Source organism: Herpailurus yagouaroundi, unplaced genomic scaffold (assembly GCF_014898765.1).
Source record: "Herpailurus yagouaroundi ecotype Mexico unplaced genomic scaffold, PumYag 181, whole genome shotgun sequence".
NCBI classification, from domain to species: Eukaryota; Metazoa; Chordata; class Mammalia; order Carnivora; family Felidae; genus Herpailurus; species Herpailurus yagouaroundi.
Genome location: NW_024412412.1, coordinates 26643981 through 26662411, shown reverse-complemented (window position 1 = coordinate 26662411; position 18431 = coordinate 26643981). Strand labels below are relative to the sequence as shown.

The 18431-nt window shown below is 44.7% G+C and overlaps 1 long non-coding RNA gene across 1 annotated transcript; it reads right to left on the bottom strand.

Moving 5' to 3' along the window:
- Positions 1–2518: 2518 nt before the first annotated feature.
- LOC121039971 (uncharacterized) lies at positions 2519–10584 on the bottom strand. Its single transcript, XR_005795067.1, has 3 exons — positions 10438–10584; positions 3882–3945; positions 2519–3760 (listed from the first exon to the last, which is right to left on the bottom strand). It is a non-coding gene; the product is annotated as an uncharacterized LOC121039971 (long non-coding RNA).
- Positions 10585–18431: the final 7847 nt, after the last annotated feature.

The following is an 18431-nucleotide window of genomic DNA, read 5'->3' as shown; positions in this document are numbered from 1 at the left end:
CTGGGACCTAGCGAGCATTGTGCAGCACGGGCCAGGGAAGAAGGGTGCCACCCATTTCTACACTACAAGTGTGTGGCTCTAGGGGCACAGAGATGACAAGAGGGAACATCATGTCATTTGTCCCCTTAAGATGCTGCTTGCCAGAGACAGTACTCTTAGGAGAAGAAATCTCATGGATTTCTTCAACACCAAAAGCAGTGGTGTGGCAAGGGCCAGGCTCTCAAAAAAGAGGTCGGAGGAGAGGACTGTGGGCACAGGTGAGATTCCCTCAGAGGGCTTCCAGGCCAGACGGGGGACTTGGGAACAGAGGCTGTGGGCCTGCCTGTCTGCGGATGGGGCTGCCCAGCCAGCACCACTGGGTTTAATGATAACATAACCTAATTTGTATTGTCTGATGGGCTTAGGAAAACTTGGGTTATAGAGAAATAATAACTAAACAGTTTTGAATAGAGGGCATGTATAAAATGTGAAAAATCACATGCTCACCAGAATTATGGTGTGATTCGGTGCTTTGTAGGTATGTCAAAACACTGGGCAGCTCAGGGTAGGGGCAAACTTCCCATTTCCCATGTTTGTCACCATGGAATCAATCATCTGAGCGGGCATTGAACATGGACCGTTCACCTTGAAAGATTAAAGTCCAGGAGAAAAATGTGTTTGAGAGGACGTAGGGAAGTGACATCCTGGCTGTCCCCCCGCCAGATACTTCAAAGAGGAATTTACCCTGGTGATTTAACCACCGTCCAGGGTCTGGCCTTTAGTTTTTCAGGTTCAAAAGCTGAGAAAATTGGTTTTGTCAGCACACTGAGGTAAGATCAGTTTATCGGGCCCTCAGTCATACTAACCAAGTTCACCAGAGACAGATGTGTAAATCAAAACGCCATTTTATTAATTTACAATGACAAGTAAAATCGGCCAGGAGATCAGACACACATTCTGTTTCAAGCACATTCTCTCCCTGTGGTGAAATCTACGTGGGAAGTCAAATTATCATCGGAAGACAGCCAGGCGAGGCTGGAATCCGAGCGAGAAGAGGGAGCTGGCTGTCTGCTTGGAATGTTAAATGAAGCCGGATGCTCCCTCTCCACCAAAGGGATGTATCTAGACGAAATCAGACAGACCGCATTCTCGGGGACAGGTCACCCGCTCTGAGCACAGAGCTGAGTGTGCACAACCCCTTCCTATTGGACACTGCCTTGTCCTGTGCTGACCGCGCCTCTGGGCTGACCTGCTTTCTCCAGCTGTATCACTTCCATTGACTAGGTTACAGCCCCGTTCTTTCTCTCCTTTGCCTTTGCTTCTACCCCTGCCTACCAGCGAGTCCGGGAAATGGACTGTTGTCCCAGAGTGACCCCGACCGAGGGTCAGCCAGCCGGCCTGCTCTGCTGAGGTTAGAAAGCCTCAGATGGTCACAGTGATAGCGATCAGTGTGTAAACCAAACACTACGCCCCCAGGCTCTGCCCGGCAACCTTCAGGCCAGATCCAGTGGGGCAGAGGATGCTAATGAATTGTTAATGAAGGGTGATCAATGCCTTTATCTCAGAACAGGGGCCGCCTCTCCTCTGCAAACCCTCTGCTGCCTTAATTGAACCCAGAGTAAGCCGCAGGTAGGAGCTGAGTGGATGAGAGTCTCAGTCCTGGAATTCAGGCTCGTTCTCGGCATCCGCACTCACACGTGATGTCTGAAATGCTCAGGAGGTTAGCTGACGTCTTGGTGAAAGGAAAGAAGTAGCCTGAAGGTAACAGCTCTGGTTTGCTTTGTGGTATAAGAGACATTCACTGCCTCACTGCTTGGAGTGCCGCCATTGGGTCCAATGTGTGTGTGCCCCCATCATCCCTTCTGCAGATACCTCTCCTACAAGCAGAATGACCCGAGAGAGAGTTCTCTTTACTTAAGTCCCATTTTATAGATACCAGTTGCTGTGAGCCTGTCATGTGCCGGACCCTGTCCTAAGCCCTTTACGTATTAATTCATTTCAGTCCTCACAACAACCCTATGGAGTTGGGTACTTTATTATCTTCATGTTACAGAGGAGGAAATGAGACATAGACATGTATGTAACTTGCCCGAGGTCACTAGCTAATGAGTGGCAGACCCAGAATCCAACCCGGTCAGTCTGATTCCGGAGCTTGACCCTTTACCTGCAGTGTTAACCAGAGCTGAGAAGTTTCTCTAAATGTCTCCAACCTTCCCCGTAGAATTGTTTAAATTGCAGCTGACTGTACCAGCTCTTACTCTCTGAGTTTTGAGGAATCTGCTTAAAAGTTGGAATATCTTAACAACCAATATTTAGTTCTACTAGTTGTACATACATCCTGGCAAAAGTTGCTCATCTCTGTGGCATTCGGTTAATTAAAAATGAGAGGGTTATGGGGCGCCTGGGCGGCTCAGTCGGTTAAGCATCTGACTTCGGCTCAGGTCATGATCTTACATTTCGTGATTTCGAGCCCCTTGTTGGGCTCTGTGCTGACAGCTCAGAGCCTGGAGCCTGCTTTGGATTCTGTGTCTCCCTCTCTCTCTCTGCCTCTCCCCTGCTCGCACTTTCATTTACCTCTCTCAAAAATAAATAAACATTAGAAAAAGTTTTAAAAAATGAAAGGATTAGGCTGCAGAATCTTTCTGTTCCCTCCGAATGTTGACTCTCTGAGTTTACTCCCATTACTACTGCCTCTGTTTTATATTTGTAAGGATTTTAACAAGTTATCTAAGTTATTTTATTTTTCCATTAAATGACCATTGAATCAAGAAGTAACACTAGTGTACCATCATATTTCCAGAGATAACTGTTACAGCGTTGGGCTTAGTACGTACTGCTTACACATTTATTAACTTGAACACATTTTCATAATCATCCTGAAAGATGGGCAGGCAACACTATCATCTTCACTTTACAGATGAAGAAATGGAAGTTTAGAGAGCTTTAATTAATGATCTTAAATCATAGAGTTCACTCGATGCCCTTCTTTGTTTCCATCCATCCCTCAGTGGTGTTCTAAATGCACCTGTCCTCCTACAGGAGCCGACTCTCAAGTATCAAACGACAGTCCAGAGTGCCTTTCCTGGGCAGCTGTCTGCCAGGGCAACAATTACATTGTGCTTGGCATAATGGAACTTTTCTAGCTACTCATTTAAGAGAACAAATTGTTCTAAGGTGCGTTTTGTAGAGGTCCGGATCCAGTGAATACTGCGGGTACATGTCATTTCAAAACTGAGTAATTGGTAGCAAAAGATGAATACTTGAGTGCTTTTTGTTGACTGAATTAGAAATCCTCATGTGGAACAATGACTCACGCAAAATCACCCGGGAACTCGAAGCTCGAGTGACTCAGACTTCAACAGGGTGGAGTGTGACTGCTTTTTGTTATGGGGCAAAGTGGTCCCAGGTTCTGCAAACCACAAATCTAATGGAGATGAAATCAGCTTGTCAAGAACTGGATTCCCATTTGGATTAATTAGGGTTTTATATGTGATCATTAATGACTTTGGCCACCAAAGGTTTTCCAGAGACATATCTGTGCGTGAAGGAAAACGAGCACTAATGATCTTAAGGCCTGTCTAAAGTTTTATTCCCTGAGGCTCTGCTCTCTGGGAACTGTTCAGTTCCTCCAAGGTTCCAATTCTCCCAACTTCAAAAGGAATACTGGCCTCAGACCGGATGGTCCACGCAAAAATAGAGCCCCATAAATATGTCGATTCTAATTATCAGTGTGAAAAATCTTCCTGGGCGAAGCTTGAGTGTAGTCGGGACTGGGAAATGTCTGACAAGAGGAAGGGGCTGAATGAGACGAGGAAGTCAGAGCATAACATGTAGCTTGAACTCCCACGACCCAACGAAATGAATAGCCTGGCCATGTGCCTGGCTTCTAGGAGCCTCCATACTTGCTTTTCTTCCTGGTAAAGTGTCTAGGCTCCTCTGCAGCTGCTGCTTTTTTCTAGAAGTGCCCTTGAGGAACAAGAAACAAATATCTAGACATCATTATAACAGGCTACAGTTCACCCCGTTCACCCACAGAAGCATTCACACTCACCCAACAGATCTCAAGGAAGTGCAAGGCAGGGCTATTTTGTTTTACATCTTTAGCTCTTTTCCTGTCCTCCTCAGTCCTCCTTACTATCTATGGATGGGCTCACCTTGTTTCTTCAATGGAGCTCCAGTGGGGTCCAAATAATTTTTTTAAATTAGAAAATAGTCTGTTTTCCATAAATAACAGAAAGTTTAAGTTCACGGAGCCAAGACCTGCTGAGGGGTAATATATCTAGGAATAGTATGGTTTTTTTCTGTTCTTAAGATTGGGTTTTCCCAATTGTAGCTTTTAATTAGGTATTTCTAATGGGTAGGAAATCAATTGCATGATTAAGTTTTACTGCAAAAACGATGCATAATAAACCACCTCAAAACACCATGGATTGCAACAATCATGTTTTCTCATGGTCTGTGGGTCAGGTGGGGGTGGCTCCCATAGGCTGGACTTGGCCCACTGGCCAAGATCAGGCTGAGGGCCCATCTGGCTGGGCTGGGGCAGCTCCACAGCTGTTCATTCTTGGGCCTGGGATGAAGGGCAGCAGCGATCTGGGGGAGGTCATTCCCTGGTGATGGAGCCAAGCAGGAAAACCAAATGCTTTCTAAGGCCTGTTGTGGGTTGAATTATGTGCCCCCCAAAGAAAGTTGAAATCCTGATGCTCCCCCTCTCTTATCTATATGAATGTGACCTTATTTTGGACATCAGGTCTTTGCAGATGTAATCAAATTAAGATGAGGTTATACTGGATTGAGGTAGATCCTAGTCCAATGACTGGTGTCCTTAAGACAAGAGAAATTTGGACACAGACACGTAGGGAGAAGACCATATGATCACGGAGACAGAGACTGGAGTTTTGCTGATACAACCAAAGTCCAAGGATGCTGGCAACTGCCCAAAGCTAGGGGAAAGACACAGAACACATTCTCCCTTTGAGTTGGCAAGAAGGAACTATCCTGTGCACACCCTGATTTGGGACTTCTGGTCTCCAGAACAGTGAGAGAATAAATTTCTGTGGCTGTGAGCTGCCAAGTTTGTAGTGATTTGTTACGGCAGCCCCAGGAGACTACTACAAGGACCAAGCCTGTCATTTCTATCCACATTTTATTGGCCAAAGCCAGTCACATGGTCAAGCCAAAAGTCAAGGGCAGAGAGAACATGCTGAAGCATTGAGAGGCCATGACAAGGGTGTGGATATAGGAAGAGGTGGGAAATTCGGGGTAATTATTTAATGTATCCCACATGAGAGTCAGAAAACTTTGTATTCTAAAGTATCTTGAGGCAAGACCGTAGAATCTAATGATCATCAGTATGGGTCTGGTATGGAGAAAGTTTTACATTTGAATCCTTGTTCTGACACTTCCTACTGGTGCGAACTTTGCCAAATTACTTTACCTCCAAGCATCGTTCCCTTTTTTTAGAAAAAAAATATTTATTTTTGAAAGAAACAAGTACTCATGCACGTGGGGGTGCAGCGAGAGGGGACAGAGGATCCGAGGCAGGCTCTGCACTGACAGCACAGAGGCCGATGTGGGGCTCGAACCCACGACCCACAAGATTATGACCTGAGCTGAGGTCGAATACTTAACCGACTGAGCCACCACGTGCCCCTCATTTCCTTTATTTGTAAAATGAGCAAATTAATAGTGCCTATCTCACAGCACTCTTATGAACGTTACATGAACTGATGTTTGTGAAGTATCTCCGTTGACATATATTAGGGGCCAAGAAGCATTATCTGTTGGCATTATTATCACTATAATGATGTTACAGTAGAAGACTTGGAGATACAGGTGGCAGTTTTCTTCAGAGACTTCAGAAGTGAGATGAAGATTGGCTTTGCAAAGGCTGTGAGATTTCAAGTTTGATTCATGAAGCACAGTTTAAGATATGGTAATGACTCTTCGGGTAGGCGTGAGTTGTATTTCACCAGGAAAGGGAAGAGTCTACTTGCCTAGAGAATCGCCAGTTTAGGAAACTTTACACTGAGTATAAAGGAGGGAGAGATCAAGTTCCCGAGTACGGAGGAATAAGGGGCTTTGTCAGGGAACTCACATGGAACAACACTGAAGGAGGGGAGAGGGAGAACCAGAAACAGTATGAGGAGCATTTGACATCTACACGCCAACATGCAGAGCCTTGGGATGCAATGGACATTAACATAAAAATACAATCTCAGGGGTTGGTTGCTTTAACCTATGGGATGAAACTCGGAATTTTAGTCGGGGGAGGGATAAATATGCCTTTTTCAAAGGGAACCAGCTTATGGGGAGAGACATGCAGTGTGGCCCTGCGGATCCAGAAATATTTACCTACTGGGGTTGCCACAGCCCCAGGGGAAGCTCATGGAAAACCTCTGGGAAGAGGTCAAGGAAGAGAGACTCAGGTGGCATTATTACATGAGTTTTATTTACATCATATGATTAGATGAAAAAAGGGAATTAGGTTGTTTTTAGCAAATGTCAGATATGATAAAGGTAATGGTGGGAGGAAGTGGAGAAACGGGAAGCACTTTAACTGCCAGAATGTGGAGGTTCCTTATCAGGCTGAAAGCAGCAGAAACAACAAGCTTTTGACCTTCCTTACAGAAAACGAAGCGAATAGGGGAACTGTTATTAGGATTTTATTTGTGCAGACTAATGAGGCATTTGTTGGGGGAAGCATATTATTTGAATAAACAATAAGTAAAACTCACTGAGTGCTTACTATGGGCCAATCACTTATCTAAATCATTACATACTTTGGGGCGCCTGGGTGGCTCAGTTGGTTAAGTGTTCGACTTCAGTTCAGGTCATGATCTCACAGTTTGTGGGTTCAAGCCCTGCATCGGGCTCTGTGCTGACAGCTCAGGGCCTGGAGTCTGCTTCCGATTCTGTGTCTCCCTCTCCTTCTGCTCCTACCCTACTCTCACTCTGTCTCTCTCTCAAAAATAAATAAACATTAAAAAAATGTAAATCATTAGATATTTCATGATGCTTAGTCTTTGCAACGATTTTATGAGGTTAGTCCCTTTTAATCTTCATTTTATGCATGAAGAAATTGAGGCAAAAGAGGTTAAGTCAATTGCTGAAGGTCACTGAGGAGGGGGCAGAAGTGATTTCAGAATGTATGTCCTTCACCCTCGAGTTATCCCGCACACCTTGCCTACAGAGTGGCTACGTCACCACCATCTTTATGAGCACGGGAGGCTTTTGGAAGAAGGTGACCCCCAAGGGTCTAGTGGATGGTGACAGGAGCTGGCCATCTGGTGCTGAAGGACCAGGAAACCTGAGCTCAAGTGGCCTATGATGTATGATTAGGAAATGGGCCAAAATGTGCATTAGCCATCCACGCTAATCCACCCACTGAACACCTTTGTTTAAGGGCCATCAACTGTCCTCTGGTTATGTGTACTGACGTCATCACTTCCCGAACCTATTGTGCAAGTTGGTGCTTCCGGACCTTTGAAAAGGCTGTTCTGCTGCTTGGAATATCAGTTCATCTCTCCTCTACCTGGCAAACTTCTTTTTTTTTTTTTTTTTAATTTTTTTTTTCAACGTTTATTTATTTTTGGGACAGAGAGAGACAGAGCATGAACGGGGGAGGGGCAGAGAGAGAGGGAGACACAGAATCGGAAACAGGCTCCAGGCTCCGAGCCATCAGCCCAGAGCCTGACGCGGGGCTCGAACTCACAGACCGCGAGATCGTGACCTGGCTGAAGTCGGACGCTTATCCGACTGCGCCACCCAGGCGCCCCTACCTGGCAAACTTCTAATCTTCCTCCAAGGCTCAGCTCAAGCGGCATCCCCTCTTTTGAAGCCTCCTCTGTCTCTCTGACTAGCTGTGAGCCCTTGGGGACAGAGACAGTGTCTTCCTAACCTTCTGTGGGCTCTCTAGCACTAGCCCAGAGCCCAGCACAGGTAGGTTTCAGTGCATATCGGATGGATATACACATCAATGTAAGTCCATATGTTAGTCACCGTAAACCGATCGAAATGACATATAAGCGGCACACTGGGCTATTTGTCTAGCATTTGGGAAGCGTGCTCTTGCCTATTCTAATTGAAAGGCAATAGTTAAAGAAGCATGCAACCTATTTTCTTTTGGAAGAAAATCTGTCTTGCTGTTTTATGTGAGTGGGTAAAATATGCTTATAAAACAATCTGTTCCGAGAATGGCAAATGTCTCAGGAAAATTGCAATGGAATAAGTTCTTTGTGATTTCATTACCTAACCCTCCGTAAAAATGCCTTTGGAAAGACAAAAGATATAGATGAGGGAAATGGTTCCAAATATTATAGAGAGAAGCAGAATAGCTGAACAGAAATTTGTCATTAAGAAAGATTTATGCAAATCTCAAGAGTGCCTTAAAAGTTAATCTTAAAAAAAATCCCTCTAGTCTGAGCAGATTATGCTTAAGAAAATCTTTTTGGGTAAATCCATGGAAAAATTTATTTCATAATTTAAAGGAAAATAGTATACACTTATAATAGCAACTTAGGATTTCTTGTTCTAGGTAAAGTCACACCCAAAGTGTTGGTCATTGATATATCCTGCCTCTGTGTTTTCTAGGTTTTTTGTGAAGGTTCTTATTTCAGCTAAAATATGTTAGTTACGATGAATCACCCAAATTCAGTTTTCAAGCAAATTAATATATTAGAAAATAAAACTGGTCTCTTTGGAGATGAGCCAATGAAATGTTGGACTGTCAGAGTTCATAGAATAGGAAATGATGAGGTCCAAATGTATATTTGCTCAGGGATGGATAGGACAAAAGCAGTTACAACAAACAAATCTCATTACTTGTTGATTCATACCCTTGCTCTAATCAGCCAAGAAGAGAATGAGCCAGCAACATGTAGACATGTGAATTTCAAGCATTTATGTATCTCATGGTTCCTGAACAAGATTTGAAAGAAGTGAACAAAAATTTTCAAGTCCACACCAGACACATGTACTAAACAGGGCCTCTTCAGGCCCCACGTGGCTCTGTGCTGTTGTCTCTTCTCTTTGTACGGTATTTCTATTTACCCTCAGAGACTAAAATAGGCCAGCTGTAGAAATTTCAGAATTGAAAGTATTTTTAAAGATCATTACGAAAGCTACCATTTACCGAGTGCTTACTCTGTTCCAATCACTGCGAAAAGCACTTCACATGCATTATCTCATTTAATTCTCAGACCAGCCGTACAAAGTCAGTATTATTAGCTCCAGGCTTACAGATAAGAAACATATGGCTTAGAGAAGTAAATGCTCCAAGTCTTATAGCTTGTAAGTGGTGGACCTGGAATTAGGAGGCAGGTCAGACTCTGGGGTCTCCCTTGGACATGAATTCTGTATTATTAGATGCCACTACATATCTTACTAGGTGATCTAGCCCATGTTTAAGCACTCTCATGATAATGTGAGCCCTGTAAGATTAGAGACCGTATGTGCTTTTTTCTTGCAATTGTACACAACGTATACAGCAACATAGCCTTGACCACTATTCATATTTGTTGAAAGAACAAATCCCCTTACTTGCATATGAAACTTCCATGTGTTTAGAAGTTGAGGCAATCTATACAATTATATAATTCTTCTGCTCCACTGAAAAACATAGCTTGCAGCAGATGGGAAAACATAAGCCTAAAAGGATCGAGTGAGTTGACCAGTATCCCACAGCAAGCAATCCGTGGCTTACCCTATGCCACCTCTCTGCCAGCTCTGTGTGTGGTGCTGAAAGATGTCTGTCTACTCTGTCTCTGATCTTTGGCAGCCCGGACCTCTCTGTCTCTCCCTGGCTTTCCGTCTTCCTCTCCATGTTTCTCTCCTGTTAAGCCAGAGAGCAGAGATTGTACCTTTTCACATGGTTTTAACCATCTCTGTATCCCAGAATGTAGAAGGCTCTTCAAAATATCGATTGATTAGATGGATGAATCACGAAGACATATAATTTTTATCTCAAACACCATCATTCTCTTTTTAGACTCGAGACTCCTCTCTGCATTATAAACGTTTCTGTAAGTGACACTTTTATGACACAGGGGAAAGCTACAGAAAAGAATACTCGCCTGATGTAATTTAACAACTTCTTAAGTCTGTGGTGGTTTCTACGTTTTTTTTTCTTTAAAAAAAATTTTTTTAATGTTTATTTATTTTTGAGAGAGACAGAGACAGAATGTGAGTGGGTTAGGGGCAGAGAGAGAGAGGGAGACACAGAAACAGAAGCAGGCTCCAGGCTCTGAGCTGTCAGCACAGAGCCTGACATGGGGTTCGAACTCACGAGCTGTGAGATCATGACCTGAGCCGAAGTCAGACGCTCAACCGACTGAGCCACCCAGGCGCCCCAAGGTTTCTACGTTTTATTCACTGAGAAATGGTGTCTGTTTTAGCTAATGTTCTTCCTTTCCCGTTGAATAGTATAGGCAAGTGTATTGTTCAGGACTCTGCCCTTACCTTAGTCTTCCAGAGAACCTCTAAAACATTCAGGAGCAATGCACACACGGAGAGAGAATGTGTAGAACTCCATCCTTCCCGAAAGCAGCTGACAGTCTTCCACATGGAGCTCTTCCTGTTCTGTGGCAAAATGAAAGGAATCCACCCCCCACCGGGCAAATCCCAAGGCCTCCATTACGTAAAACAAAATGCAGGCCGTGTTCAATAGCAGGTGCAGAATTGCTGATGGAATCCTAGCTCTCAGGGCCACACTGCAGGTTTTCATGCCTACAAATGCGCTGCTTTGCTCTTTAGGAAGATTTCAAGGATAAATTTGGGACACACTAGAAGGCTAACACCTTGTGCCCAACTAAATGGGCCAATTTGTGGGCTCCATCGGCACAGTCCTCTCCCTGTGTTGGCAACAAGGTGGTTAAAGCTACCTCTAATGGTTCCTGCCACCTTTTCTCCAAAAGTACGTCTGATTGCAAGCAACATCAGACACCTGTGGGGAGACAGCAATGCCAACATTAGCTATAGGCGTGGAGAAAGAGTCTCAACACTAAACACCTTCGAGAAAGCCTTAGAGCCACCCTCCCCTGCGGGAAATCACCAGGAAGAGACATCTCAGGGTTCTGTGCCCATCAGCATCTTCCCATCTACCTGCCTACGGACACCTGTGCCGGTGGGCCACACACATGGCACAAGTCAGCGCTGCTCGGGGTGTTTCATTCTTTCATGTGAAGAGCTTCCGAAGAGGAGATGCGTGGAGTCTGCTCTTGGTCTCCAATAGTTTCATGTTGCACAAAAAAAAAAAAAAAAAAAAAAAAAAAAAAAGGATAACCGCCCCTCCTACCCCGGAAGTGTAGCAGAAAGAAGTTCAGGAAAAGCAAAAAGCATGGGTCACCCAGAACTATTGGAGAAAGTAGGAAAGGTGAGGAAAGGTGAGGTGAGGTACTTAAATGGTCACATCAAGCCAGTGGGGGCTCTGATACCTTCATGTCTTAGTTCTCTCAGCCCTCGTGATGTTCATGCCTCATTCGGCCGGGGAAGAGGTAGTGTCCCAGCTCTCCACAACTTTTCCAGGTAACTCTGACCCTGGAGAAAATTTTCTAGGTCATGGGAAGAATGGGCCATTTCTCTTCATAATCCAGAGGGCTGCTCTCTCTTTCTCCAGTCAACGTGCGGGGAGGCGGTCGAGGTCCAGTTGCCAAAGCGGGGGGAATGGGGACCCGTGGTTGATCAGCACTTGACAGTTTCAAAGCGCTTTCCCCCTTGACGATTTCACTCTCTAGGAGGCCCTGTGAGGGAGGCACCCCGTGAAGTCAGCCTGTTCCATGGAAGAGGGAAGAGAGGGACTTTGCGGGGTCTCAGGGCTCATGAGGGGCAGAGGGGGCTTGAACACGGGTTTCCCAACCCGACCATCCTGCTGAGCGGGGTTTTCCTAACAAGCTTCCTGTGCTTCTTGCTAGGGCGGTGTGATGGTGTGATGTTGGCTAGGACTTCAGTGAAAAGGCAAGCCCATGCATCTCCGAGAGACCATGGTCAAGAGATGGCTGCTTTGTACACGTGCTCCCCACAACCCGCAGCCGGGGAGCTGCCCCTCTGCCCGGGTGCCCCCAGGCTCACTCCCCTGGGCTTGGGAGCTGGTATGGCTCAGCTCTCCAGTGAATCTTCTCTTTTTGTCATGATTATCACTTCCTGCAGCCCACACCTTCACCAACATCTCCCAGGGTCTGAGATACAGAGTGAGTCCTTCTTTCTCTAAATAAAATTTTTACTTTTATTAAATTACTATGTACGTTAGTTTCTAAAACATACATCTCTAAGACGACCACCTTTGAGGGGGAGTCCTACACCCTCCAACTCCAGTTTCTTTTTTTCTAGAAACAAGCCCCCTCCTACTTTTTAAATGTTTATTTATTTTGAGAGAGAGAGAGAGCCAGGGAGGGCCAGAGAAAGAGGAAGAGAGAGAATCCCAAGCAGACTCCACAGCTGTCAGCCCAGAGCCTAACACGGGGTTCGAACCCACACACTGTGAGACCGTGACTTGAGCCGACACAAAGCGTCAGACCCTCGACTGACTGAGCCACCCAGACGCTCCTAGAAAACAAGCCCTTTTACCCCTTGTAGGTAAAGTCATCTGATATTTATCTCCATATTTTCTATGTAATATGCATTTTCTGCTACTTCTTAGTGTATCAATTTTAGATGGCGTCTATGACTCTGTTAAGGTAGTAAGTATTTCGCTCTCTTATATCTCTGGCTGCTTACCCTGCCCCTTTCTCTAATGTAGTTCTATTATCATTTTAAACATTACTATGAAATGTAATATATAAATAAATTTTACTGCTGAGTCAAATACTGTGATTCATTTTGTATTAGTTATTGATTGCTGCAAAAACAAATTACATAAAAGCCTAACAATAAAACAACAGTTAACATTTACTATCTCACACAGTCTGTAAGTCTCAAATTTGAGAACGGCTTAGTTGGGCGTCTGTGGCTTGGGGCCTCTGGCAAGATTTCAGTCAAGATGTCAACCCCAATGACTCGTGTCTGTCCCACATGCAAAATTCACTAGCTGCTCTCGCAGGGTCTCCCAAAGTCTGATACCATCGGTTAGAAGTCCAGGATCTCATTGATGAAATCAGGTCCGGGGAAGATGAATTCTCTCAAGGGTGGTTCCTTGAGAATAGTTCTTCAAATACAGCTCCTCTCGATCTGAACAGCTGTGAACTAAAGAGACAAATTACATGCAGCCCACACACTCAACATACATTGGTGGGACAGGTATATAGTAACGGCTAGAAACTCTCCTGTCAACAAGAAAGGAAAGAGGAGACAAGAATCGATCGTCCATAGCAATTCTTAAATTTAGCAACACACAGTTGACAGTTCCTTGATGAAGACTCACAGCCTGGTTAACAGGCACCTGGAAGAATGCTCGACATCACTCATCATCAGGGAAATTCAAATCAAAACCACACCAAGATACCACCTCACACCCATCAGAATGGCTAACATGAACACCCCAGGCAACAGCAGATGTTGGCGAGGATGCAGAGAAAGAGGGTCTCTTTTGCACTGCTGGTGGGAATGCAAGCTGGCACAGCCACTCTGGAAAACAGTGCGGAGGTTCTTCAAAAAGTTAGAAATAGAACTACCCTATGACCCAGCAATTTCACTACTAGGTATTTATCCAAGGGATACAGGTGTGCTGTTTCGAAGGGACACATGCACCCCCATGTTTATAGCAGCACTGTCGACAATAGCCAAAGTATGGAAAGAGCCCAAATGTCCATCGATGGATGAATGGATAAAGAAGATGTGGTATGGTGTGTGTGTGTGTGTGTGTGTGTGTGTGTGTGTACAATGGAGTATTACTCAGCAATCAAAAAGAATGAAATTTTGCCATTTGCAACAATGTGGATGGAACGAGAGGGTATTATGCTAAGTGAAATAAGTCAGTCCGAGAAAAGCAAATACCATGTGACTTCACTCATATGTGGAATTTAAGATACAAAACAGATGAACATGAGGAAAGGGAAGCAAAAATAATATAAAAACAGGGAGGGGACAAAACATAAGAGACTCTTAAATACACAGAACAAACTGAGGGTTGCTGGAGAGGTTATGGGTGGGGGGATGGGATAAATGGGTGAGGGGCATTAAGGAGGACACTTGTAAGGATGAACACTGAGTGTTATACACAGGGGATGAATTACTGGAATCTACTTCTGAAATCATTATCGTACTATATGCTAACTTGGATGTAAATTTAAAAAAAGAAAAAAAAAAAAAAAAAGACTCAGAGCCTGAGAAGAATTTTCCATGGCTCTTGGCCTGAGCATTTGTTTCTAGCTTCTGAGTCAATCTTCCATTTTCACGAAATGTAGATTTTGTTTGCAAGTGAGAAGTTTTCTCAGCCTGCTTTCTGACTGTAGAAGTTTGAAGGTCCAAAGTCTTTTTTATAAATTTGTTCTGTTTCTTTACTTTTCAATTCAAGCTGGCGGTATTTTTGCCCATACAATTCTCATAAAAACTTTATAGGTCTCCTGTGAACCTTACTGGGGATTCGTGCCATTAGACAAAAGTCACATTCAGAAATCTCTTTGGGATTAGCTCTTTTTCTGCCTTGGGATTTTGCCTAGATAACTGAGGGACAGAAGCCGTGAGTTGCTTGGAGGCCTTGTTTTATTGAACAGTTCTCTGAGGCATTGCCTTAGATATTCCCGAAGTTTTACGCCTCGTTTGTTCATTTGTTTGTTTGTTTTTACAACCACATAGTCGGCTTCATGTTTATACCATGTTTTCCTGACTTTGCCTGGACTTGACCTTTGCCTGGGAGCCATTTCTTAATTTTAAAATCATTAGCCATCTGGGGATGCTGGGACTTTCTGAACTATCAAGAGCCACCTCTTTTTGGTAAAATAAAACAAAACGAAACAAAGCCAATGTCTCTACTCTCCTGAGCTGAACTGCACACTTCATTAGGTCGATTTTCCATGTTGCCCCAGGCGACAGCATTGTTCAACTTTCTGCTCCTCTGTAACAGGAGTTGCCTTTCTTCCAACTTCCCCCAATTTCTTTTAGGTTTTCCCTGGGATCCTCCTCAAAGGCAAATCATGCTTCTCTACTAATAATATCTTTAATGTCCTTTAGGCTTTCACTAACACTCCCCTGAAAACCCTCCTGGCTTCAGCCAAAGTTTAGATCTACACGCATGTTTTGAGGTTTCTGTTATAGCTGCACCCCATTTCCAGGTCCCCAAACCTTCATATGCCAAATTCATCCTAAAACTTAGTGCCTTAAAGCAGCGATAGGCATTTATTATCTTACACAGTTTCTGTGGGTCAGGAATTCAGGAATAGGTTTGGCTGGAAGTTTCCACTCACGGTCTTTCATGAACTTGTGGTCAAGGTGTTGACTGGGGACTGAAGTCATCTGAAGGCTTGGCTGGAGGAACCATTTCAGTGATGGTTCACTCAAGTGACTGGCAAGTTGTGCTGGCTGTTGGCTGTCTCTTTGTTCTAAGGCCGCTTGAGGATCATGGAAGCTGGCTTCCTGCAGAGCAACTGATTTCAGAGAGCAGACTCAACGTTTCAATGCCTTTTATAACTTAGCCTCAAACTCGTTTGCCATTATTTCCACAAAACCATCGTTGTTACATGGTTATTCCTATTGAATGTTGGAGGAGATTATACAAGGAGCATTTGAAAACCAAGAAGTGGGGATCACTGAGCACCTCTTGGAAGCTTACCTGTCTGTATTCCATGATTATATTTTCCTGTAATTAATAATTGCCTAATTTTTAAAAAAAAATTTAAATATTTATTTATTTTTGAGAAAGAGAGAGAGAGAGAGAGAGAGAGAATGAGAGGCCGAGGGGCAGAGAAAGAAGGAGACACAGAATCTGAAGCAGGCTCCAGGCTCTGAGCCATCAGCACAGAGCCCGATGTGGGGCTCGAACTCACAGAGTCCAAGATCATGACCTGAGCCGAAGTCAGAGGCTTAACTGACTGAGCCACGCGGGTGCCCCGATAATTACCTAATTTTATTCTTTTAGCTGTATAAGTATTAATCTCTCTTTCCCCCCAAATGTTTCAACATCTTTCAAACATCTAGGAATTTTTTCCCCCAATGTCAAAATATATCAGGTTATTGACCACTCATATATATATTCTTTTCCCATATGGACACGTCTCTTCCACATCCCTTCATCTTTTGACTCCATCTGGACTAGTTCCTTTCCAGGCTTCATGCACGGTTGTCATCCGAGGAACCTCCCCCTTCACCATTATTCTGTTATAAGTCTTGTTTCCTGGATCCCGGGCTTTGTCTTTGTTGAGTTTCTCTTTCATTTTGCCAGAGCACGGGCTTCCGGAGTTTGGGAAACACATGTGAGAAATCAAGTTTGCAAGTTCTGTGCGTTTGACACTGTCTGTATTCTACCTTCACTTGCCTGTCCATTGGTACTTACCGTGGAAGAGCTCAGTTGGTGACTATAAGCTGGGTGCATGTAGGTGGAGCTTGCCAAATTGTAGGCTCCTCTGACAGGTGTCAGGGAGCAAGCAGGTTTTATGGTTTTCCGTTGCTAGACTCTCCTTTTGTATCATGCAGTCACCACTCCCCTGGGGCCACTCAGGTTCTCCAAAGAAGAGTCCTCCAGTGTTCTCCCTGGGGTGGGAGGAAAGATAGAACCCCCCCCCCCGACGGCTGTGTCCTGGGAGCAGGGCCAAGGTGAAGGACTGAGGGCTTCCCGTGTACCATATAGACCCATAATCATTCCACTTGTAGCACCAAGCTTCCCCTGCCCTTAATTGTGCCTCGGGCCCCCAGTCTCCAGCTCGGTTTCTCCCGAAAACAAAACAGAATCCCCTTTTTCTCACTGGAGAGTGTGCAGAGGGGTGGTTACCTGGCTCTTCAGAGTGAGGGAGTCCTGTTGGTTCAACACCTCAACGCTGACCCTTTCAAAGCACTCACCTGTTCACCGGGCACCAACACCGTCCTGTCACCAGCCTGCTACATCCATGTTCCTCTTCTAGGCGAACTCAACCCCTCATGGATTGGTCTTCTCATGCCGCCATGACAGAATACTATAGCCTGGGTGGCTTACACAGTAGTCATTTATTTCTCCTGGTTCTGGAGGCTGGAAATCCCATGAAGGTACCAGTATAATCAGGTTCTAGTGAAAGCTTTCTTCCTGGCTTGTCGGTGGCTGCCATCACCCCTTGTGCTCATGCGACCTCTTATTTATGTGCACACACTGAGAAGAAGAGAGACAACTCTGGTCTCCCTTTCTCTTCTTATGATAAGGACACTGTCTGATCAACGTACATTCATATGACCTCATTGAACCTTAATTACCCCCCAGAGACCCCCATCTCCAAATGCCATCTCACTGGGAAGTATGCATTAGCAGATGCACTTTGGGCGGGGGGGACACAATTCAATCCATAGCACCCCGTCTGCTTTCTGTTTCCCCTCAATTTATAGAAATCCTTTAGCTTTTGTCTCATCCTTTCATTTCTATTCTCTTTGCCTATGGGTTAATGTCTAGTTTCAATTTCTTTACTATTGTTTTTATTGGGGTTTTGGAAAGGAAACAAAGGTAAACGTGTTTGGTCATTTCTCCATGCATAAGTATAAGTCCACGTAGAGGATTTCATCTTGTAAAACAAAAAACTGGGACACAAAAACTCAAAACAAAAGGAAGTCAACCTATAAACACTCAGATGTCGGGAAGGGGGGAACCGGCCGATGTTGCCCCAAATGAGCATGCCCTTTTACAGCGCCAGTCTTGCAGACGATGAATCTTTCTTTGTACCTTCACCGAACGGGAAACCAGGTCCCTTCCCCAGCACCCGGCTCACTTTCAAGCATCTGTAGCTTGTGCTGCCGGCATGGACTCCCCAGCCAAGGAGAGCAGATGGCTTTCAAGCACTGATTAATCACTGCTCTTTCTTCACTTCGGTTTCCAGCTGTGCTTCACTTTCTCCTTCCTGGCACAGAACCATCGCTGCTGGTTTCTTTGCTTCCTGGTCTAATGGAAGAAGCACTCCTGTCTTTCACTAAATCTCCTCTGATCATCAGCCTCCATATTGCTGGTGGTTAGCACCGCTTTTTGTCTTATCTCAAAGCCATCCTTAGGCTATCATCTTGCCTTCCATGGCAGGAGGAAAATCTATTCTTGTCCAGTTCCTTGACCTCTGCTTGCACCGTGTGGCCAATAGGAAGCAGAAAGTCAAACTAAAGGAAGCCTCCATGGGTGGGAGAAGTCTTTCTGCATGTCTTCTAGAGTTGGACGCGGGAGAGAAGTCACCTCCAAGCTTTCAAGATCCCTTTTCAGCCTTGTTTCAAAGTCACATCAAATGGCACATTCAAAAACCCAGTGGGGTCATCGATGAAGAAGCATTAGAGCCTGGCAAATGGTTGGCCAAATTTGTTAGTGCTGAAATAGTACGTCTTGGCACGTGGCTTTGGTGGTGGAGCTACCACTTAACCATCTCTTT